Source organism: Protopterus annectens, chromosome 6.part0, assembly GCF_019279795.1.
Source record: "Protopterus annectens isolate FY-2018-M chromosome 6.part0, PAN1.0, whole genome shotgun sequence".
NCBI classification, from domain to species: domain Eukaryota; kingdom Metazoa; phylum Chordata; order Ceratodontiformes; family Protopteridae; genus Protopterus; species Protopterus annectens.
Window position 1 is genome coordinate 851,188,026 of NC_056737.1, and position 26,339 is coordinate 851,214,364.

Consider the following 26,339-nt stretch of genomic DNA (forward strand, 5'->3'; position numbering starts at 1 on the left):
CTTTTGAATGGAGATCGTGGTACAGTGGTGATCGAGAAATTTACCCTTTTCCTCACTGTAGTGCAATCTCGGAGCTGGTATATATAATTTGCAGGGGGTGTGGAGGGGTGCAGCCCCCCACATGGGTGTGCAGGGACCTCCCCCTTCAAAAATGTAAAAAGAAAAGGTCGATTTTTGGGGGGGTTGTGTTTTTTTTTTTTTTTTTGATGTTCAGGTTTTTGAAAACTCAATCATATGGTCTCTAGTATATGAATTTCGAGTTTCTGAAAACTCAATTATCTGACATAGTATATATATATATATATATATATATATATATATATATATATATATATACAAAAAGAAGTTATGTACTCACCATAACGTTGTATGTTTGTTGTCTATCTTGCCCTTCATTCTTACATGTGGGTTCGGAGCTGATTCTCAGCTCTGACTCAGCCAATTACAGAAGCTCGTAGTCTCTAAACTGGCTCATGGCAAGGTAGGCATCCCATCATGCAGTGGTATCAATCCTCAGATCTTGTTTGCTGCTGACTATAATATAAAATAGTTATTCTGTACCCTCAGGTAAAGGAGAAACAATAGTGAAAAGGTCTCCAACATAAAGGAAAAGAGCAAAAATGTTCCTACCAGGTCCTCTAGGATTATTTGGACAGGGGTAGGTGGGTGGATTCATAAGAATAAAGGGCAATATGGACAACGAACATAGAACGTTATGGTGAGTACATAACTTATGTTATGTTGTCCTATCTCGCCTTCATTCTTACATGTGGGACAGCGTACCTAACACCTTTTTCTTGGGTGGCTCATGGGAATACACTCTTGAGCACTGTGGAACCAAAGGAAGCTCTGTCCCTGGAGGCCAAATCAACTTTGTAATGAGAGATAAAAGTATGTGAGCTTGCCCAAGTCGCAGCTGCACAAATACTGTCCATTGAAATTCTGGCTTGAAAAGCAGTGGATGTTGCTACTGACCTGGTTGAGTGACCTCTAACTCTGAAGGGGAGTTCCTTGTTATTAGAAGAGTATATAAAAGTTATGCAATTGGAAAGCCAATTAGATAATGTGATTTTATAGACTGGCATAACTTTCTTGCCTCTGACAAGGATATGAACAACTGATCTGACTTCCTGAAATCTTTAGTTCTGTGGAGATAGAACCTAAGTTGTCTATGCACATCAAGTTGGTGCAGTCTGTATTCTGCCTTGTTGGTATGGTTAGAGAAGAACACTGGAAGCTCAATAGATTGGTTAATATTAGATTGAGAGCAAATCTTAGGGACAAAGGATGGGTTAGTTCAAAGCGAAACCCTGTTTTTATGAAAAATCAAATAGGGTGGTTTGACAGAAAACACTTGTAGCTCTGAAACCCTTGTAACTGAGGTTATAGCTACCAGAAAAATCATTTTCCAAGAGAGGAACTTTAGATTGCATGTGGAAGAAGGTTCAAAGGGTGGTGAGGTTAAGTGTGATAGGACAAAGTTTAAGTCCCAATGAGGGACAGGTTCTTTAAATTAAGATCTCAATAAGGAAGTGCCTTTCAAAAAGGCTTTACACAGTCTATGTACCATCAAGTTAGGTGTATGCTGTCCCAAGTTGAAACTGGAGATAGCTGCTAGATGGACTTTAATTGTAGCAGTGGCTGAGCCTTGTTGGAAGAGTTCCAAAAGGAAATCCAAAATTGAAGAAATTGGGCAGTGAAGGGGTCTCTGTGTTTTTGGTCTGAGCCCAGAAAGAAAACCTTTTACATTTACCAGCATATATTTTTCTGCTAGAAACCTTATGAGAGGATATCAAAATGTGTTTTACTGCCGGAGAGAAATCCTGAAGCCTGACTAAAGTTGGAAGTGAAGCAGCCAAGCTGTCAAGTTGAGAGTTTGGAGAGAAGGATGGAGCGTTCCTGAAATATGTGTCAGAAGGTCTGGAAATGGGTCCAGAATCCATGGATCTTTTAGTAGAAAAGGCCAAAGAAAGGGGAACCAAATCTGACGAGGCCAATATGGGGCAATGAGAATCATCTTGCTTCCCAAGGATTTTGCTTTCTGAATGACTTTTGATATGAGGGGAAATGGGGGAAAAGCATAAAGAAGTCCTGTGGGCCAATTGAGAACAAGTGCATCTCTCGGTGTCTCCACTGGAGGGGGGATTAGGGCAAAGTAGCTGCTGCATTTGGCATTCATAGGAGTGGCAAAAAGATTGCAGCATGGCTGGCCCCATTTGCGGAAGATCTCTTCTGCTATGTTGTGACTTAGAGACCACTCATGAGGCATCAATATTGTCCTACTGAGCTTGTCAGCTATCACGTTGGACTTTCCCGGGATGTGCATTGCGGTTAGAAAGTGTTGGGAAGAGATTGTCCACTGCCAAACCCTCAGAGCCTCTCAGCAAAGTGGGTATGATCTGGTTCCTCCCTGTTTGTTTATATACCATACCAGTGACATACTGTCTGACTGGAATGCAATCATCCCTAGAGGAAGAGAGTTGTGGAGTGCTTGCAACACCAGAAGTACTGCTCTCATCTCTAGAACACTGATGTGCAAATGGGCCTCATGCTCTTGCCATATGCCTTGGACCATCTTTCCCAGGTAATACCCCCCACCCTATCTGGAAAGCATCCATGGTCACAGTAGCAAAAGGTTGATGTGGAACAAATGGTCTCCCGATGGTTAACTCGTTGAATTGAATCCACCAATGAAGATCCTTCTTGCAAGTTTCTGTTATTATCATTAGGTGAGATAGAGGAAGTTCCTGAAGTGACCACTGGGAGAATAGTAACCACTGTAGAATTCTCATATTCATCCTGGCTAAGGGAATGAGGGTTATGGTTGAGGCCATTGTTTCCAGCAGTTTGAGTACTATCTTTGCCTTAACCTTGGGTTTGGGAAGAAGAAGCAATATCTGTCGTTTGAGATTCACAATTCTATCGGTGGAGTGGCGAGCCATCATCAAAACTATTTCTGTGCCTATAAAGGTAATATGTTGACAGGACAACAAGCCAAATTTTGCAAGTTTATTGTAATGCCTAGCTGAGCACAAATTTGTAGGGACATGTCTCTGGCCTGTTGAAGTAGATGCTTGGTGGTGGCAGTTAGGAGCCAGTCATCCAGGTATGGAAACACTTGGAGTCCAAGACGTCTCAAGTGAGCTCTTACTACTGCCACGCATTTGAACACTCTGGGAGCTGTAGTGAGACTAAAGGGCAGAGCACGAAACTGATAGTGACTGGCTCCCAGACGGAAGCATGACTCCTCGATGCTCTGTCCATTTTTATGTGGTAGTATGCATCTTGGAGGTCTATCGAGCACATCCAATTGTCTTTCCCTAAAAAGGGAAGTATCGACTGCAATGTCACCATTTGGAACTTGGACTTCTTGTCTGATTCGTTTAGTTTGCTGAGATCCAATATGGGCTTCCAGTCCCCTGTTCTTTTTGGTACTAAAAGGAATCTCAAGTAAGTTCTGAATCCTATTTGGTCTGTGGGGATGGTTTGGATGACTTTTTTGTTTAGCAACTTTTGGATTTCTATGGTTGCTTGATCCCTGAGATTGCATGGAATATCTGGGATTTTTCTGGTTCAAGGAGGGGGTAGGAAAAGGGTATGTTTTGTACTCACTTGTCTTTTATGATGTTGTGCCATGCCTCTGGGTATAAAGATAAACGCGCCTCGACTGGCTCCAGAGTAGCACAGTTGGGCATCCTTCCAGGACCACTAATAGGGACATCTGCAAAAGGAATGATGGTCACCCTGGTTTTGCAGGCCCCCTCTGCCTCTAAGATGGCATCTACCATTATTTCCTCCTCCTCTGCCCCTGGGGAAGGAATCACCTTGTGCATCTGGGAAAAATCTCTGTGATTTCTTGAACCACATCTTACCACCTTTCTCCAATGGCAGAGAGAGTTTTCCCTTCCTTCTCACATCTAGTGTGTGTATCCTTAACTTTTGTTCCAAAAAGTGAGGAACTGTCAAAAGGGGCATTAGTGAAGGTAGACTTAAAGGGTTTGGCAAAGTTACACAAGCACATCCAGGAGTGTCTCCTAAGGGAAACTCCTGTACCCACTGCCCTACTTGCTCCATCTGCTGCATATGATATCAATCTCATGGAGGAATTCACTATGGAGTTTGAGGTGGATAACTGAGTGGTAACCTTTTCTGGTACCTCCGCAGTTGAAGTACCTTATAGAGTATCTCCTAGTTCCTTCAGGAGATCTCTCTGAAGCCTTGTAAAATGTATCTGTCCATCATTTGAGACTCTTTGTTCAGCAGATGGACAGATGAGGATGTCTCTGCAAGCTCCTTCTTGGTGGCTGCTGACACCACCATAGCATCTACCGGCACACTTTTAGTCAAGAAATCTTTTTCCTTTGGGGCTGACAAAAACATGTTTGGACTACTAGGAACTGGCTCCATCATGTTAGGTGATTCTCACGCCTTTTGACTGACCAAGTCCATGAGCTCATCAAAAGGCAGAGACACCCAAGAGGCTAAAGGTTGAAATCCAAAAGCCTTCAGATACACTGACTCCTCATTAGAAGGGGCGATGGTAGTCCAGATGCCTCTCTGTTTTAGGATCTCAAGGAGAGATATCCTGCAAAGGAGATATCATCAGAGAATGACTGTGAGGACCCTTTTGACTCCATGAGGTCAGTGTTAGAGCTGACAGACTCATCAGAGGGGGTCTACATGCTTCCTCTTGCATGTTTTCTTCTGAGGAGGCTTCTCAAAAGGGTATTCTGGGGAGGTCTCAGAAGAATGGGGATCACCCAGAGGGTGTTCCTGAGGCTGCAGATCTCTGCTGTCCTGTGGATAGGGTGGTGCCAAGACAGAAGCTGCTGCTTTTGGGGGAAGAACATCAGCATCCTTGCATAGAGCTGTAGATTTGGCCAGCATGCTCCTCATCAGCTCAAAGGCCAACTCCTCCGGTTCCGAGGACACCACTGGTTCTGAAGAAGCAGAAGCAACCCCAGTTCCAGGGAGATCAGCTCTGAAGCTGATGTAGGAGCCAAGCTCAGTCAAGCCGATGCACCAAGAGGTAGACTTGGAACCAAAGAGGCTTGGGTCCGAGAATCTCCCTTGGGGCCGACTGGTGAACTTCTGCTCCTAGACAGTACGGATGGCACCACGAGTGTTGGAGCAGATTACGGTTCCAGTAAGGCCTCATGGAGTGCTGGAGCCAAAAGTTCTACTGCAAGCAATACTGGATATTCTGGCTCTGACAGACCGGTATGTCTCAGAGGAAGAACAGTAGTGGATGTCAAAGATTTAGATGGCTCCGAGGCCGGCTGGGCAGGAGCCGAGAGCAAATTTGCTAGCCCCGGTGCCTTCAAAAGTCTGTGCACCACTCACTCTACATCTTCATCCGATAGGCTCCTAGAAGACCTGAAGAAAAGGGTTGGAGAGCGAGATCTTTAAAAAATAGGTGATCTCACAGTAGGAAAGTCCAGTGGAGTATTGGTTGACCGTGTCTGAGCTAAAAAAAATCCTTTTTTGGCTCTGAAGTTCTTGGGGCTGATACAGGCATGCCAGTTGTAATAACCTCAGTCAGCTCCAAAGGCAGTGGAGCCAATGAGGTGGGAGTCTAAGTAGTTTTTGGTATTTTCTCAGAAGGTCCAGATTTCTCAGAGATGGCCTTTTAACAATCTTTTCTTTCTGGCTAGAGGAAGACTTTGTAGATTGTGAGGAAGAAGAACTACCTAAATCTTCCTCAAAAGATGGTTTCAGGAGACCTCTCAAAATCAATTTGTTTTTCCTTTCTTGAAGGACTCTTGAGCTAAATGAGTGACTAAAAGTACAAGTCTCTTGTAAGTGAATGGCTCCCAAACAGTAGACACATACACTATGCCCATCCGTTATAGACATTTTCTGAGTACATTTTTGACATTTCTTAAAACCCAAAGGTTTATGATCCTGCTCTTTAGACTCCTTAGACATAATTTTCACACTGTAAGCAAAGGCAAAAATGTGCTATAAAGATACAAAAAGGAATTAGTTAGGTTCTCTAACTAAAACAGACATTAACTACTAGAAGGAGGAGAAAATAACACACCACACTAAAAAGTAGGAAATGCCAAGGAGAGGACTAGGTCCTCTAACTTAAATGGGCCTAGCCCTGCCAAGAACGGGAAAGGAACACACCACACTATTAAAAGAAAAGACAAGATTATTAGAGGGCTAGGTCCTCTAACTTAAACAGGCCTATCCCTTAGAAACAGTTAACTAAGTTACCTAAGCAAGCACACACAGGCAGAGAGCTAATACCAAAAAAATGGACTAAAATATAGTAAGTCCTGTAATGTAAATACACACTTGTCAAAGCTAATAAAGAGCTGAGAAAGGGGCTGAACAAGAAAAAAACAGCAAATTCTAAATAGAAATAATCTAAACTACCACTACGGGATACTGACAAGACAGTCGTGCGGAAAAAATGTCGGCCAAACAGCTGACAAACCAGCAACAACTATTTAACAATAGCTAAGATTAACTATTATCTAATCAAAAGTATTCTAACTATATTCTATCTAAGAAAGATAAGCTATATATGTGAAAACACAGAAGAAAAGGTTTAACTTAGCCATGGCCAAGAAGAGCACTTCTGAACTTGTAAAGCGGCAAACGAGATCTGAGGATTGATACCACTGCATGATGGTATACCTACCTTGCCACAAGCCAACTTAGAGACTCCAAGCTTCTTTAATTGGCTGAGTTGGAGCCGAGGATCAGCTCTGAACCCACATGTAAGAATGAAGGCAAGATAGGACACACATATACACACATACACCGAAGACTGACAAACTAAAAGACTGAATCCCAAAAGACTGAAAATTCAAAATAATGAACATATTTTAATGCAGGGGGCAAGCCCCCCTGCACCCCTCATGTGGGGGACCCCCCCTGCTAACTATATATTACTAACTCAAAGATCGCACAGCACTGGAAAAGAGGTAAATTCCATCATTCAGTATTTTGAATTTTCAGTCTTTTGGGATTCAGTCTTTTGGTTTTTCAATCTTCTGAAATAGGCCCATATATGCACACACACACACATATATGTAACTACTATATTTTAGTTAAATTTATCCAACCACTGAAATTCATGTCTGGTAATGGTGTAATCCATATAGCTCTACTTTGTATTGCCTTTTCTGAGACATGTACCTCCAAAAAGTTACTCATCTATTTCTATAAGGTTTATACTCTATCAAACTTATGCTGTATTTAGTGTTTGTTCACTGTTTCTTGTTATTATTTTTCTTATATTGTATTTATTTGCTGTTTAAGCCTACTGTTGCTACTGAAAATTAACAAATGCGAACTAAATAAATGAAATAAATAATATATATATATATATATATATATATATATATATATATATATATCCCATTTTCAAAAAAATACTTATTCAGCCTGCATTATTAGACATTTCTATAGCATGCATAAACCTGGGCTACTGCTTGGAAAATTAAAACTACCTTAAAAACTGTCAGAAATAAACCATTAATAAAAATAAAACAAAACAAATGTAAATAATTTTAATATATAATTGCCATCCTGCACCAGCTTAGTAATGTGTGCCAACCATAACCCAAACTCTGCACTACCTATCCTTTACTCCTCAGCTGTACAACACATTTCTCCCTCTTACGCACTCCTTACCTCAGTTTTACTTATGTATTTATTTTATTTATTCTTAACATCTGTACTATAACTCTCTATTACACATAAACTGTTTTATTCTTGGAATTTAATTTCAATTATAATGTCACCATAGAAGAAAAAAGAAGTTATGTCTTACCATAATGTTCCATCTGTGTTGTTCATCTTCTTTCATTCATCACTGGTGAGTTCGGTTCCAAGCCCTCGGAACTGAGTCAGCTTATTACCAAGCTCTCGCCAGCCAAAGAACTCTCGAGTTAAGTCTCTACCCAGAATGCCCTTTTCCCTGTTACCTCAGATCAACTTTGCTAACAAAGGAAGTAAAGCTGTGGCCACTTCTACGCAAGTACCCTAGTGCATCACTTAGACCCAAAGCATCCCCAGGAGCCTTTGGAGGGGGAAGGAGGGTGGGAAGTGATGAATGAAAGAAGATGGACAACACAGATGGAATGTTATGGTAAGACATAACTTCTTTGTCTAATGTTGTTAATCTTCTTTCCATTCATCACTGATGGGACAAAATCCCAAGCTACCTTGAGGTTCATGGGTGGCCCTTATGGAAGAACATTCCTGAGTACCACTGACCCGAAGGCAGCTCTCCCCCTAGAGACCAGGTCCAATATGTAATGATTAATAAAGGTATGAGGCTTAGCCCAAGTAGCTGCTGCACAGATGTCATCCATGGATGCCCTGGAATGGAATGCTATAGAAGTTGCCATAGATCTAGTGGAGTGGGCTTTAACTTTTGGCATGGATTCATTATGGAGGGAATAGGTGACACATATGCAGTCCCTTAGTCATCTTGATAATGTAACCTTTTAAACAGCTTTTCCCATTTTGGGTCCCAAAAAGGAGATGAAAAACTGTTCAGATTTATGGATAGGTTTGGTCCTGTCTAGGTAAAATCTTAACTATCTATGTATGTCTAAGGTGTGAAGGCAATACTCTCCTCTATTGGCAAAACTCAGAAAAAACACTGGTAGATCAATGGACTGGATAACAGAATTCAGAAACTACTTTGGGAAGAAAGTATGGGTTTTCGTCAGATGTGACACTCTGTCTTTATGAAAGACCAGGTAGGGCCTCTTGATACATAACAAAACACCAAAAAGTCCCACTGAAGGCAAATTGCCGAGGTACCAGGATATGTGAATTAAATCGTTTTGACTTTCCATCTCTGCGTTTGACGTTTATTTTCTGCTACGTGTTGGAGTTTTTTGTGAGGGCCTCTTGATACACAATTCCTGCAGCTCCAAAACTCTTCTGGCAGAGGTAATGTCTACCAGGAACAAAGATTTCCAAGACGGAACTTTAGGTCACACTTAGCAGCAGGCTCAAAGGGCTTTTGAGTCAAAGACTGGAGGACTAAAGTGAGGTTCCATGGTTCCACGGCCTGTCTGAGAGGAGGCCTGAAATGAGCAGTCCCTTTGAGGAAAGCCTTGCAGAGGCATAAAGAGATAAGAGGGGTGCCATCTATAGCATTGTGGAAATTGGAAATTGCCACTAGATGCACTCATACTGTAGAGGCAGAGGTTCCATTATCAAAAAACTTAGCCAAGTATTGAAGCACTGCAGTAACTGGAGCTGAATACAGGTCTAGCATGTTATCCTTGGACGAAATGGAAAACCTTTTCCATTTATCATGATACAGTCTTTTGGTGGATGGTTTGTGAGAGGCCAGAATGATGTCTCGAACAGGTGAGGAGAGATTAGCTTGCCTGGCGACTAGCGGAAGTGGAGAAACCAAGCTATCAGCTTGAGACTGGACAGGTTCAGATGACTCAACCCTTGGGGGTGAGTGATCAAATCTGGTAGAGGGTCCAGAATCCACAGTGGGTATACTAGGTGAGGCCGAAGAAAGGGGAACCAAACTTGTCGAGGTCAGAATGGGGCTATGAGGATCACCTTGCATCTCAACCAAAGAGCTTTCTTTAGAGATTGTGGGATCAGAGGAATGGAAGGATAGGCATAGAGAAGTCCCATGGGCCAATCGTGAATCAGAGCATCCCTCTGTGACTCCCCCTCCGGGGGAAAAAGGGTGAAGTAGCTGCTGCACTTGGTGTTTGATGGGGAGGTGAAAAGATAGCAGCAAGGCTGGCCCCAGTGGCTGAAGATTACAGACACCATCTTGGGGTTGAGGGACCATTCATGGGGCATGAGGATGCATCTGCTCAGTTTCTCCACAATCACGTTGGAGCTCCCTGAGATATGCATTGCTGTCAACAAGTGGTTGGAAGCTATTGCCCACTCCCAAATTCTCATGGCTTCTCAACATAGGGGGTAGGACTTGGTTCCTCCTTGCTTGTTGATGTACCAGACCACTGACATATTGTCTGATTGAATTGCAATTGTCCTGGAGGGGAGAGCCAGACGGAATGCCTACAATGCTAACAGCACAGCTCTCAGTTCCAGAACACTGATATGCAGGTGGGCCTCTGAGGTGGACCATGTGCCTTGGACAGTCTTTCCCTGGAAATGGCCCCCCCACCCGATCAGAGACGTATCCGTGGTCATAATGGCTGTGGGCTGGGAGGGTTGAAATGGGCAGCTCCAAAGATCTATGTCTGGCCTCATCCACCAAAGCAGGTCCTGCTTGCAGGAGTTGGTTATTCAAGTCTTGTAATCCAGGAGATGACAGTTTGGGAACCATTGACACAGAAGGAGCCATTGCAGAATTCCCATATTTAGCTTTGCTAAGAGGCACTATTGGAATTGATGCAGCAATAGAACCTAGAGCTTGAAGAACTTCCCTTGCAGAGGCTGATGCTTGAGAAAGAATCACTTGGATTTGAAGCATCAATCGATGTGAAGAGAGAGTGATACCAGACAGGACTGAGTATTGAACACTGCTCCAATGAACTCTATTTGTTGTGTAGGGATACGATTTTATTTCTCCTAATGTATCAGTATTCCCAACAATTTTGCCAGAGAGAGAGTATGTTGTAGTGCAGTTACCAGAAGATGCTTGGTGGGGGCGGTAAGGAGCCAGTCATCTAGATATGGAAACACCTGGAATCCTTTTAGTCTCAAGTGAGCTATTACCACTGCCATGCATTTCGTGAACACTCTGGGGGCTGTAGAGAGACCGAATGGCAGGGCACAGAATTGGTAATGACTGGCTCCTAGCCAGAAGCGAAGCAGACTCCTGGAGCATTTGTCCATCTTGATGTGATAATACAAATCCCAGAGATCTATTGAGCACATCTAGTCACCTTCTCTTAAAAAGGGAAGCAAGGACTGACCAGTGACCATCTGAAATTTGGTGTGGGTTACAGACTTGTTTAAGTTGCTAAGATCCAGAATGGGTCTCCACTCCCATCTTGTTTGGCACCAAAAGGAATCTCTAGTAAAATTTGGATCTGTGCTGGTCTGATGGGACTGGTTGGATGACTCTTTTTTGAGACAGCTTTATAATCTCTGAAGCTGCTTCTTCCCTTTGACTGGGTGGAACATCTGGAAGTTTTCTTGGAAATTTTGGCTGACAAGAAAGGGAATGGTGTAACCTCTGGTGATAATATTCTGCACCCAATGATCGGTGGTGATAGAGTGCCAGGTAGCTTGGTGCAGAGAGAAACATCCCCCAACTGCTTCCAAAGGTAAGCAATCCGGCCGCTCCACAGGAGCGTTGATAAGGGTGTCCAGAGAAGGAGTCCCTGGAGCCTTGTTTGTGAGGACTCCCTTTGTCTCTATAGGGGCATCTTCCAGAATTGTTACCCCCTCTGCTTCTGGGAGTATCATCACCATGTGTGGCACAGAAAGGACCCTGAGATTTCTTATACCACATTTTCCCACTCCTCTGATTCCTGGAGAAGGCACGTTGAAGGTTGGAAAACCATAGGCTTACAGCAGACAGGGTTTTTCCATCTTGCTCGCACCTGGCTAGGGTGTCCTTCACTTTGGAGCCAAAGAGGGATGAAGCTTCGATGGGAGCATTCAAAAAGGAAGACTTGAAGGGGTCCATGAGATCACAGATGCACGTCCAGGCATGATGCCTCATAACAATGCCTGAACCCGCTGCTCTAGCCACCCCTTTGGTTGCATGTGAGAGCAAACTCATGGACGAGTTGGATATTGATTCCAAGGTTGCAAGCTACAAGGCCACTTTGTCCCTGACCTCATCAGACAACTGTCCTGTGAGAGTCCCAGAGAGTTCGGAGATCAAGTCTCTCTGGAGCCTCGTAAAATGTGCCAAATAATTCAGGGAGCATATAGTAAAGGTCCCTGATGCAAAAACACACTTCCCAAGTCTGTCCTCCACCTGGGACTACCTGTTGGGTGGGTGGACAGTGGGACTTTCTACAGCCAGGTCCTTTTTCTTGGCCAGCACCAGCACCAAAGCATCAACTGGTAACCCTTTGGACCAGTGCGGATTCTCCACAGGAGGGGACAGAATTTTGTCTGGTCTCCGGGGATCACCTCAATGCAATCAGGGTTCTTCTATGCTCGCTGTACAATGAGCTGGATGAGCTCATTGGCAAGCAGGGTCACCAAAGAGGTACACAGCCGGGCACATAAAGCCTGCAGGAACACGAACTCCTCAGACAAAGGGTTGGAGGGCTTACAGTCACCTCTCTACTTTAACATCTCCAGGATGTCTCAGAAGAAGACATCATCAGGAGGTGACCATGGGGACCCTTGACCCTTCATCATCATTGTAATCCATGTCTTCTGTTAAGGACTCAGGTGAGTCCACTTGCTTCCTCTTGCATGTCTTCTTTTGAGGGGGCTCCTCAGTGGGGTCTCTGAGGAGGACTTGGAAGAGTGGGTCCCCTGAACAGGGGTGTCCTGTGTCTTCTCTGCCCAGTGTCCCAGGGGTGTGGTCTGTGACAGCTGTAGTACAGGGGGAGAGAAATATGGTTCTGACATCAAAGCAGTACTGCCAGAAGCAAAAGCCCTCTCCATCGCGTGAAAGGCAGGCCCACCCGAAGAGGGATGGGAGCCCAGATCTGAGAAAGACAACCTCAGGACCGGGGTCACACCCTGCTCCGATGGACCCACCCCCACAGTTGAAGCCTCAAGCAGGATAGTGACGGACACAGCCATCGATGTCAAGGAGGGAACCGAGGAGAAAGTCAGCACTATACCCCGGGCTGACTCGCCCATCCTCTAATCCCCAGATTGAGGAAGGACAGGTTTGGTGTGAACTGAGGACCAAAGGGACAAACTCAGAGCTGGAGTGAGATGCACCGTAGGTGCCGAGGTGATGGGTTCCAAGAAGGATGTCAGAGCAAAAGGCTTCAGAACTGAGATGGTGGAAGGAGGAGTGTAAGATGGAGTCCCTGGATAAAGCAACCCAAGTCTGGCAGGTGTATGGGTTTTAGAAAGTGAGGGGAATCCCCCTGGCTACCAACAGCTGGTCCACAAGATGCACCATGTCATGTTCCAAAAGGCTCCTGGTGGATCTAGTGGATACTCCAGATGGGGAGTCAGGACGTTCGAGAAATGGGCTATATGCTTCTGCCAGAAATGGGTCTATGGAGGAGGAGTATCACATCCATGGTGCAAGATCTACTGGCAATGATGTCTCTAGTTTTGAGACCGGAAGCAAAGGGGTCAGATCCAGTGAGGTCGGTACAACGCTCTGTGCTGAAGTGGCACTCGGAGACAAAACGGTCGGTTACAAAATGGAAACTGAAGTTGTAGTCGAAGTTGCACCCTGAGCTGAAGTAGCTACAGGTGCCAAAGTCAAAATAGGCATAGTAAGGTCAATGATTGGTGCTGGAGGCAGGGCGTGTGCCAAAGCAGGCATCAGTATCAAAGGTTTTGAGATGTTCAGAGCCGAGGAAGGCAGAACCAAAGAGGCAGATTGAAGAAGGAACAGAATGGAATCTCTTTTTGTCCTTAGAAGGAGGGGTTGAGATCTCCATTGCAGAAATGGCCTCTGAGAAGGGAGACTTGAGTAACCCCTTCAGAATGAGTTTATTTTTGCACTTATTAAGAGTGCACTGGCTAAAACTTTGACAAATATCACATGGAGGCTGCACCGAAAGGTGGGCCACTCCCAAGCAGTATACACAGTCATCATGCAAATCACTGTTAGGTAACGTGCCTTTACAAGACATACAATACTTAAAGCCAGAGGTACCCTTCTTATCTGAAATCTTGGTAGAAAAAGGACACCACAACTAACTGTATAATCTAACAATAATGAAGTCAACTCCATTCAAAAAAATCACAAGAAAACCTCAGAAAATCAAGAATGTAACAACACACTGCATGAATAAAGATAAAGGCTAACAGGTTAAACAAGAGAAAAGATACCAGCTATGGTACTGAAGAAATACCACAAGGTTAAGGGAAAGAAGAAATACCACAAGGGTAAGGGAAAAGGCCATACCAACAATGGTACTTAAAGTTTACCAATGGTAATAATTGGTTGAGTTGAAAGAATAAGGTTAGACCGAAGAAGAAACATGAGCAATACTAAAGGTTTAGTAAAATATGAAGATATCCAAAAACTTTTACACAAATATCAAAAAAGATTTCACTTAGCTGAGAGCTCGGCTGAAACGCGGCTTTATGGCTATGTGGCAAACGAGATCTGAGGTAACAGGGAGAAGAGCATTCTGGGTAGAAACTTAGCTCAAGTGTTTTTTGGCTGGCGCAAGCTTGGTAATAGGCCAACTTGGTTCCGAGGGCTGGAAACCGAACCCATCAGTGATGAATGGAAAGAAGATTACTTGTTTTATATTTTCTTCAGCTAGCAGCAAGCAAATAAATCCACAACAAAAACAAAAGTAAAATGCTGTGTCTGTATGAAGATAAAAAACAAATTTATTCCAAAGCCAATAGTGAGCACTTTCATCTCCTCAGTCGGAGCCTTCTTCAGACTAAGGCTTCACACTGAAATAAAACCATTTATATGCTTAGTAGCTCATTGCATAATTATAATTTATTTATATGCTTAGTAGCTCATTGCATAATTATAATTTAAACATATAGTCATCCTAAAATTCATGTACTATAAAACAGCTTACAAAATACATACTAATAATATTAACATAATATTAACCTAATGTTTTAGCCCCTTCCTCTTTAAATACATTATAAACTCTTAACTATTATTTAATCCTGGAGGAAAGCATGCAGTAAGCCTCACTTGCCAACAATATTCTAACCAACCTAACTCTTCTTCAATATTGATGGTATTATATTCAGAATTTAGATCATACAATACTATGTATTTAAAATTTACTTTGCATTTCTTCTCTATATAATGTTTACTCATGGCATTCTTCATGTCTCCGTGTGTAATTGCATAATTATGTTCATAAGTTCTTCTGCATAGTCCTCTCTTAGTTCTCCCTACATAAAATTATCTGCATTCAAAACACATTAATAAGCACATTACATTTTTTACTTTACATGTAAATCTACCAGGGACTTGTACTACTGTTTTCCCAACTAACAATTTGTTGCTGTCAGTAAATAAATATTGACAGCAATTAAAATTATAACATTTTACCATCCCTCTCTTAGACTTCTCTTAGACTTCTTTTGGCCTATTTAATTTACTCTGAAAATAATCTTTATAATTGTTGGCCCTTTTTTGCACAAACCTAGATTCACTTCCTACATTTCCACAATTTCTCTATTACCTTTCAAAATTCCCCAGTTTCTCCTTACAATGTTTTTATTGTGTTAAAATCTGTGCTAGTTTGTACTGATAATGCTGTCCTAAAGCTATGTTCTAAATTCTGCCATCAATGCTGTTTCTATGAACTACATTTGTTTTTCTTTTTTCCAGTTCTTCTTTGAATAAAACTTCTACTTCTCCTTGTGGATACCCTCTTGTTTGCATTCTTTTGCAGAAATTTTTAGCTTCTTGTTCAATCAGATTGTCTTCTTTTGTTAAATTACTTATCCTTTTTAACTGTCTCTTAACTATATTCATTTTAGCGTTCCTTGGATGTAGGCTGGAATAATGCAAATACATATTGTTTTGAAAGTCTTTTTTGTATATTTTAGAAATAAGTTTGTTCCCATCTTTATATATAATAAGATCTAAAAAAATTATTTTATCTACACCATAACTGTAGAACATTTTTTAAAAAGAACAAACATTATTGATGTAATTAAGAAAGTTTTCTAACTCATTTTTGGAACCTTCCCATATTAAAAGAACATCATCAATAAAACGTAGCATCTGTACTATACATTTATTAAACTCACTTTCCAATATATTGGCAGTTTCCCAGCCTTGCATAAAAACATTTGCATAACTTGGGGCTAGGGCTGCACCCATTGCAACTCCATTCATCTGAACATACTTCTGCTCATAGAAATCCAAATAATTATAACTCATAACTAAATCAGTCATCTCCATCAGGAGTCCCACAGTACTCAAAGAAAACTCTTTAGAGTTCAATAATTCAATTCTAACCATTTCCATTCCCTCTTTATTTGGGATCATAGTGTACAGAGAATTGATATATAAAGTTACTAATATATGTGAGTCTAATACATGGATCCCTTCTATTTTATTCATACAATCATAACTATCTTTTATATAGGTTTTACTCTTCGGCACTATCTTCTGTAGATGTTTGTCTACAAATACTAACATTTCTTCAGTTTTGCTGTTTCTAATTACAACTATCAGTCTTAAGGGTGGTGAATCTAAGGTTTTATGGATCTTTGGAATTCCAAAGATCCTACTTATTTTAGGGTTAGTGTTAGACAGATTTCTCTTTGTTCTTTCATCTTTTCTTCCTGTATAGAACCATTCTTCTATACAGGAAGCAATATGTGTATATTCTTTTTTCACTTCCTTCATATTAACAATTCTATAATTTTTTTTATCTGTTAAAATTTCCCCCATTTTTTGTTCATATACATTTCTATCCAGCAACACCATTGCTCCACCTTTGTCAGCTTTAAAGACTAATACATCTTCATTTTTGATTAATGCATCAAAACATTCCTTTTCTTTCCAAGTTAGATTATAATATTTAAACATAGCTTCACTATCTAACATTTCCAACATTTGTGACTCACAGACATTCAAGAACATTCCTAATTCCTTGATTAAGGGCAGATTGTAACAACTCACCTTATAAAATTCAATGTTACATTGCTTCTGAGATCCAAACAAGGCATTTAAATTAAGTTTTCTGACATAGTCTCTAATTTCATTAATCATAGTCAATTTGTTTGCTCTTTGAGCTGGGGCAAAGTTCCACCCCTTGCTCAGCACACAATAGTCATCTTTAGTTAATTTTTTGCTAGATAAGTTTATAATTTTAAAATTGACTGTATCTATGTCTTCCAGAATTGTTTCTTTCTGTTCCAGTTCTTCCCTGGCCCTCTCCTGCCATATCCATTTTTTCACTGTTGTTGTTGGTAATTGTTTGGATGGTTGAATCTCTCCTGATTTCCTACAGCTGTTACTTGGGCCCAAGATCTTTGCTGGTTATCAGTCCTCTGATACACATCTATAGTCTGTTGATATTCAGTCATTTGGTTTCCTTTGGGCTGGGACATTACACTTATTTGGTTAGTTTTGTTGGCATCTCTAACTTTCAGCCTCACTGCTTGTTCAGGTGCTTTAGCCACTTGAACCTGTTTATATTAATTTTTGCTGTTGAACATAGTTCCAGTTGTTGTTTTTGTGCTTTCTTGACCAGTCACTTGGCTGTTGGCCCTGCTATTCAGCCTCTCCGATCTTCTAAGTGTATTCACATCATCCTCCATTGATGCAACATTCCCCGTCATCTCATTATTCTGTATAATGCTCTGAAGCTGTAATCCATATGCTAATGCCACACCCCCAGCATATTCATTACAATCTCTTAAAAATGTCTTAGTTTTCCTCTTCTTCAGCTCTTCATTTAACTTCAGCAAGTTTTCCTGTATAATGGCCATCTTACTATTGAAATTTTCAACAGAAGTAATTTCTTTTATCTTGACATAGTTCGTTTTTAACTTTTCAGTTAGTTTCACAATTTTACTGTTGTGAAAGTCACAAAGCACTTCCATATACTGAAGCCCTGCCTTCTGATTAATCTCCAGCCATTTGTCAGTTAAATCTTTAGGCAGATTTTTCTTTCCCAGCTGGCAGAATCTTTAGTCTTAGTCCCTTTGGGACTTGTTTAACTTTCAAACTATTGTCAAAAAATAAATTAGCCCACTGAATGCATTTTAGCATAGAAAAGTCACTTTCTAGTGTGCGAAAACATTCTTGTAAATTGAGAGCATTACTCATCGTTTCTTCAAACACACCCCTTTCTTCAATACAGAAAGGGTTTTCTGTTGGGGCTAAACATCCATTTAAAATATCTTCACTACAAATAATATTTAAACCTGTTCTTCTCTGGCTTCCCATCACCGGGTTCATTACTCCTCCTTCATTTACTATAAATGAACCACTCGGACTATCGTTCAATGCACAGCCAGCTGATAAGACTGCAAAACTTGTTCCCGGTGTGGAACTAATCTCCATATTGACACGGCTGCAAAATGCCTAGTCTATATTGCAATTTGTCATGTATGTGCTAAATTTTATATTGGTAAAACTAAAAATGCCTTAAACAAACGGATATATCAACACATGTACGACATATGTAAGTTAAATTTGAGCGATGCTTTGGCTAGACATGTTTGAGTGCAGCTGTCATTCTTTCAGATTTTCAGGTTTGGAACAAATGGTGAATAAAGACATGAGGGGTGGGCCAAAAGATATGTTTTTGGAGTATAGGGAGTTAGTGTGGCAACTTCGGGTTAATGCCATGGTCAACCCCGGTCTTAATGACACCGCATCCATATCCAGCCTATTAAAATTAAAAGCCGAGTTCCATATGTGACCATCACATAGTGTGTGTTTTTCACACACTTGGTTTCTTGGTTAAGGTGTGTACAACATTATTACATATATTTTCTTTATGTATATAGATAGAAGTATGTTGGTGCATACAAAACTGCACCTGTCACTATGCATTCATTCATTATTTATTATGGCAACATGCACAAGTTGTATCAAATGATTATATGTGTTTACTTTAAAATAACATTTTATGTAGTAACTCAATTCATTTGAAATTGATGTTCATAAAATATTGATTTATTTATTGGTAATATTTACATTATATTAAGTACATGTATTGTAAAATATAAATTATAAATGTTTATAGCTCTGGCTATTTTAAATAATTTCATTCAAATTAATTAATCAACTTTTTACTAATTGGGGGGTGAGATATTGTGACCATGTGATTTTGTGTTTCTATTTAAGCATGACACTTTTTAGAAATGTGTTTTCTGATGAATTCTGAGGCTTAAGGCCGACAAAAGCGCTTAACTACAATAAACATTTTGCTGTGGATTATTGTTGTGATTCTTGCTTCCATCCATTTTGATAGTTTTTGCTTCTTTATGATTACTGGTTGTTTTTTATCTTCATACGGACACAGCATTTTACTTTTGTTTTTGTTTTATATTTTATACAATCACTACAAAACAACTATCTGTTTGTATATATAGAGGTCTTAAGAATTGTCTATATAATATATGTTTATATATCAAAAAATTTTCTCCTCAGGCCTATTCTATAAGTGTTTTTTTTTTTTTTTCTAGCGGGGCCTTCTCTGTCAACAAAGACTAATAAATAAATAGTAAAGACATGTTCTCACACAAACACACACACATGTGCACCAACACACATGTATGTACAAGCCCCTTACTTAACCCCTACTCAAACCTTAACCCACAAATACTCACATACACACATCCAGCCCCAGCACAAGCCAACTTTATTTATTTCTGCAAAGCAAACATTCAGTAAAACAGATATTCACACACACTATCCTGCATTTCATTCTGTTGAACAAATGAACATTCAACAAAAGGAACTGTACTCATATTTATGAGTGTATGTGTATGTATACGTATGTATTTATATATGGTTGTCATTCATTTGGTACAAAATACATATGTGAGAAATACAAATGAGTGATCATAAAGAGCAAATACTCAAATGAGTGACTGCACATTTGTGAGAATCACATTTGGTTGAATTAGAGATTTGTATAGTGCAGGTATGTAAAAGCATTCAAGAAAAGGAATGGTTGACTGGAAAGGTGGTGGTGGTGGTTTTGAAAATAGGCAAGACATTATAGCAAGTAGTATATAGGTGCAAGTATTTGCAGGTTAGGTAGGGGGATATATGTAGTGTTGTGCCTTATTGCTGCTGCTAGTGTTCTGTGCCCCTTTGCCTTTATTAGTGGTATTTTAGGAAAAAGGTGTTTAGTAATTTAATATGAATGGTTAGGGTTAGAGGAAGGGCTGGTGTATATGAGTTTGCTCCCCTGTCCTGCCTTAGTCATGTGTGCTGTCCTTGCACCTGCCCCTAACCCTACACATTACATTACTAATGCAGTCGATGCTTAATCTGGGTTTTATTGTTGTTGTTTGCTGATAGTGGAAGAGAAGTTAATGTTTTGTGATTCTGTCATTTTGTGTGTCATTGATTAGTGTTTGTGTTATGTTCTACCAATGCTACCAATGATTATATAATCATGCATATATATATATATATATATATATATATATATATATATATATATATATATGTGTGTGTGTGTGTGTGTATAGATATAGATCTATATTTACAAATATATAATTGCTGATTTTGTAAGATTAAATATAAACCTTGAGCAGTAGATTCCTGGAACGTGTATTCAGGTCTAATCAATATTAATGACTGTTTTAGTAAACCATTCTGTACAGTAGGTATAGTAGCTTTAAAATGTAACTTGAAAGAAATCATATAAGTGCAAGCAGTTGAAAAGCATTCATTCTGTTCAGCTTTTGCAAACATTTATGTTGCTAAATGCACTAGTGCATCATATTCAAAGTGTAAATTATCATTTATTTATTTGTTTGTTTATTTTTTTATTTATTTTTTTATTTATGTTGCATTTAAAATGGTATATCTCAATAGCCAGACAATGTTGACTGCTTTGCTAACCTACTGTTGCTGACTCAAGTGGGTGATATCTTCACCCTCTAAATGATATGGAACTAGCACACATTACTTATAATAAGCTAAAGTAATGAAATCACTAGAAAATGTTATTCTTACTTCTATTCCATGGTAGCATAGTGGTTTTCAAATGCTGCTATTGTGTTGTATAGCTAATAATGCTTTTCTTGCACTGTCTTCCTACACAGAAAAGCAGTGAACAAAAGATTTGGTAGCAGAAGTAATGCAATTATTTCCACTCTCCTATTCTTGACAATTTATCACTTATAAATCATGCTGCATTATCTAATAAATATTATCATGCATGGCATTCCTTGAACACTGAAACTTGTCCTTACATTTTCAGTAGTTGCACTCAAAATTGACATTACTTATAAAAACATATCCATCTACTTTTATAGTGACCAGAAACATTTTTCCAAGAGAAAGACCAGTGTAATCACTATGACGTCTTTCCATGTTGTTTAGATGTTTCTACGAATACAGCAAAGCAGTAAGCAGGAAGTCACTTCCTGTTTACCTGACATGTAGCATAGCTGGCTCCTGCCTTCATAATGAATCAGTGTTCAGTCACCATGTATAATGTTTTGCCAAGGCTTTCAAATGAGTGATACCTGGATAACTTTTATATAACTGTAATAACACCGCTTCTGCAGATTACAGTAAAATTTGTCTGGCTCCCCCCAGATAAAACCATTTAAGAATTTACTATGACTATAATGTGCCTTTGCATTATTATATGATTAATGAGATGTAAAACATAGATGTCATACATTTAATACAATGATATTCAATGCTGCATGATATACAAAAAATAATTCTGTTTTTTCAGTAGGACAAGGATCTGCATGCTGTATGTGCAGGCAAGACTCCACATCCCCCGACCACTATATATACCTATTTCAAGGTTGCACCAGCTCAGAAGAGCGGGGAAAAGGTAGAAAACAAAAATAATTCTTATGTTATTGGTGTTACGAATTCAGGAACTCTACATGCTATAAAATATCTTGCAATATATTACATAACTATACCCTAAGTTGATCATTCCATGTCTGTGATTTCCTTTAACTGCTGAGTCTCAAACAATGTCCAAAAGATTCCTTGTCTTCATGTATACTTCTAAAGGAATAGTAACATTATTCTAAGACATGGTAATGTGCTTAAAGTATTTGCATTACTATGATTTGTACCTCTAATCAGCATGGCTCGGATGTGACAAGGGGTGCAAAGGCTTAGAGGTGCAATTGGTAGTTGTCAATGGGGTGGTATAGTAGTTACAGCATTCTGAAATGAATGCTGATACTGTATTTGCGGTCACAGCTTAAGTGCTGCAGTGATTTGAATATGGTGTACTAACTGCAACAAGCCAATCATTATATTTATAGTAAGCAATCTGCTACAGTCTCAAGTTTAATTGACTGACTGATCCTCAACTCTCAGTTAGAGTGAATGTCAGATTTGGGAACTGTCTAGATTTCTAGATAAGCTATCTGTGGCTTAACGGAAATGTATAATACTCTGTATTGATATGTTTGCAACAGTGTGGATCATCTTAGAATTCTTGAAGGCAATGTTTCTGGTATAGGTATCATCTCATTAAACAGCAACACTTTAGTAGGTTTGCACTTAAAAATATAATAATATTTCCTTTTATCAAACATCACCACAGGACTACACCTAATTACACAGACTTTTTTTCTACAGCTTTCAAGGATTAAGACAACCTGATTGACCTGACAATTTATGTGAAAGCATTGTACCAACACAATATGAAGCTATAGTCACAGAAGTTTCATGCTCTTTCACTTTAGTCATATCCATGTACATTCAGAAACTTTAAAACTTCTATGTCTTCTGGACTTGTTTGCTCAAAGCTGCAGTGAGTTAGGCCTTTTGCCACTGCTCTGCTGTTTTCCAAAAAAACTGCTGTGAGACTACAAACGAGAAGTGCTTATTTTCAACTGTTTTCTGCACTTCTGATTAATTAAAATGATATTTGCTGCATAAATAATAAGGTTCCTGACCTGTATGCCCTCTTAGAGGTCCATTCGCTTGACATTCTATGTCTTACCGAAACATGGCTAAAACCATCAACCCATGACAATGAAGTTATACCACCTGGTTATACTATCATAAGACTTGATTGAAAAGCTAGGAAGGGTGGGGGGGGGTAGCTGTCCTATACAAACCTGGACTACAGGTGACCACAGAAGCCTCTCAACCACCACAAAAAAGAATTGCTGAAATTCTGACTACTAAGATACAAATCAATAAATGTAAATCAATTTATATCATCTGTGTCTATATTCCCCCAGGTAATAACATTAATACCCTTGAAGACATCCTATGTTGGTTGTCAACTAACTATCCCCAAGAAACCATAGCCCTTGGCAAGTTTAATATCAACTGGAAGAACTGTTCCTCTGAGAACCCTACTATCCATATTAACCTATATGGGTTTACTTAGACCATTACCTCTGCCACTAGGATCAGAAAACCCAACAACAAAGAAAGTACCTTAGACTGGATCTTCATAAATAGTCATCCCCAAATATACAAGGTAGGGACCTTCCCTGATGACATAAGCGACCACTTTATCACCTTTATAATTAGGCACAACACTGATATTCTTAACCAACCCACATATATGACAATAAGAAACAATAAAAACTTTAACCCTGGATATCTTCCAAAATGAACTAAGTTCATGTGATTGGTCAGTCCTAAAACACCTACCACTGGAGAAAGCAGTAACATACTTTAATACTAAATTTTTAACCATTCTATGGCAAAACAACTTACCTACCCATCTTCCCATCACCCTTGGCGTTCCACAAGGTTCTATATTAGGACCTCTCTTATTTTCTATTTTTAGTAATGACCTGCACTCAGTCATTCCACAAGACACCTGTATTCAATATGCAGATGATTGCACACTAATATGCTCAGCCACTTCCCCCTCTGATCTACAGACACTAACCCAAAATGTGTTTAACATAGTTGAAAATTGGCTCCTTAACCACCAACTCATATTGAATCCTAAGAAAACAAAACTATTACTATTCTCTCCAACCCATAGGTCCTCCCCACTTACCTTTACTGTTAAATCAAACAACGGCACCATCATATCTCCTGATCCCTCTACCAAACTACTAGGGGTATTAATTGATACCAACCTTAAGTTTGATGTGCATATTAACAATACTGTAAAAATAGTCAATAAAAAACGTGGCTCCCTATATAGGATTAAGCCCTTCCTTGCTCCATTAGCTAGGACTATTATTGCCCATACCCACTTACACTCTACCATCCTTTATGCCTCCCCCATATTTACAAACTTGAGTAAAAGTTACCTCAACAATTTGGCAAACTCCTATAATAACATTGCTAGATTTACTACTGGATCTGCATAAAGAACCCACCACTGTAATGACTTGGCTCAATTAGGATGGTTAGAATTGCCTAACCAACTCCTGTACAGCCAAATTATAATTGCACATAAGATTCTTTATCAGCCTGATAATAGTCCCATAGTCAATATCCTTACGACTCTCCACTCATCCAACAGACCACTAGTACAAATAGTTAAAACCTACAACACAGCCGGTGACTCCTTGTTCTCTAACTCTGTTAGCAAAACCTGGACCTCGCTGCCTACTGATCTTACTTTGGTTTTTTCAATAACCCTTTTCAAAAACAAACTTAAACAATACCTCAATACACGTTGGCTATGCCCCTGTACTTACCCTGACTAACTATTTCCTTTATCTCTAGGTCAAATTACACTTTTTACTGTACTAAGTTTGTATGTCACTGTTAGCCCATGAACTGAATGTCCATCAACATGTCAGACTTATGTCTTTGTGTAAGATTTCTCTGTTGTATTATTCAAATGAATTCTCTATCTGCATCTGTCATGTATATATTGTAAAGAAATGTAATGAACTATTATGTACTTTCATGTATAAATTTAATGAAATGTAATTAGCTGTCATGTTCATTGCTGGAGCTTTTCGTCCCAGGCATCTGCTGAAAATGGACATATATACATTCAGACTAGCCTGGTCAACAAATGTAAAATAAAATAAAATAAATACCTGTTTAAAGTGTGCAACTATATTTTAGGCTTAGTGAATTGAGTCCTTACCTCCGTTCTGATCTTTGTCTCCTTTTGTTTCTCTGCTTGTTCTGTTTATTTTACTTGTTGCTGCACTTGAAAAACACTAGTGTAGAGCTGAATCTAGTACTGTGTGTGACTTTTGGAGCTTGTACAACAGTCAGTCTTTTGTCTAGAGAGGCCTAGCTGTTGCTTCATGGGAGGAGTTTTCCGTTTGGTCTGATCTAGCTAGAGTTACTGCTACAGGGCTCTGTTTAGATTTTTGATTAGATAATTTGAACCTTGGCTGGTTCTCATTTCTTTGCCTTAAATAGCCAGTGTTTAAACCACTTTGTGCTTATTTGATCAAAGATACGAGTTAGGCCTTCTGTCCTTGCTCTGCTGTTTTCCAGAAATCTTCTGTGAGACTACAAAGGATAACTGCTTATTTTCAACTGTTTTCTGCACTTCTGATTAACTAAAATGATATTTGCTGCATATCTGTTTAAACTGTGCAACTGTATTTTAGGTTTAGTGAACTGAATCCTTACCTCTGTTCTGATCTTGTATCCCCAACCAGCCACCCAACTGTTGTTGTAGTCTTAAAGCTTGTTGGCTTTTGAGTTGCCCACATCTACTATAAATTTGATATTGGACACTCCTCCCAGTCGATAAGATCAGCTCATTCTACTGAGTATAGTGAGATCAGTTGTGAAGGCCTACCACTTTAGCTTCCTAATCTTGAATTATCTTCTGTCGCCTCATTTTCTACTTAAAAAAATATCGTGCCTCTTCCTACTTCATTTTGCTGCTTACACTAAGATGTTCAACTGCATTTAGTTTGCTGCTTTGTTACTGCTTGTCAGTAGCCTGATTAAATTGATGACAGTATACTACTGAATTACTATTGTATTTGAGATATTTTTTACTGATGTGATTGTGAGCTAATCTATCACATTTGCACTATTTTAATTTAAAGCAATTTACTCATTAACTGCATTTCATTACTGTTCAAATACATTTAATTGCTATTCATTACTGTTTAACTGCGTTTTACTTCATTTCATTACTGTTTAACTCTATTTTTTTTTTCATATTGTGAGTTCTGTTTTTGTCTTTAAGTGGTTAGTCTGTGTTTTTTTTCTGAACTTTACTGTGTTCTTAACCCTTAAATTGAGTAGCATAGTCTGGATACAAGTTTGCTACATCCAAAGCCGTTCGTTTTTTGCCTTCTGTGTTTCTGGCAGAATTTTACTCCTTAACTGCATTTCATTACTGTTTAACTGCATTTAATTGCTATTCTTTACTGTTTAACTGTGTTTTACTGCATTTCATTACTGTTTAACTGTATTTTTTCATATTGTGAGTTCTGTTTTTGTCTGTAAGTGGTTAGTCTGTGTTTTTTTCTGAATATGACTGCGTTCTTAACCCTTAAATTGAGTAGTACAGTCTGGATACAGGTTTGCTGCATCCAAAGACATTTGTTTTTTGCCTTCTGTGTTTCTGGCAGCCATCCTGTGTTTGCCTTTTGTGTTTCTGGCAGCCACTTGTGTTGGTAGGGGCCTATCTTTTCTGCTAGTAAGAGTAGCAGGGCTGCCTGGACCTTGTCTAGCA

At 39.5% G+C, this 26,339-nt stretch overlaps 1 protein-coding gene across 3 annotated transcripts in view; it reads right to left on the bottom strand.

Annotated features, from left to right (window-relative positions):
- The window catches only part of LBHD2 (LBH domain containing 2), a 939,756-nt gene that overhangs the window by 649,456 nt on the left and 263,961 nt on the right, over positions 1–26,339 (bottom strand). The window lies entirely within an intron of this gene.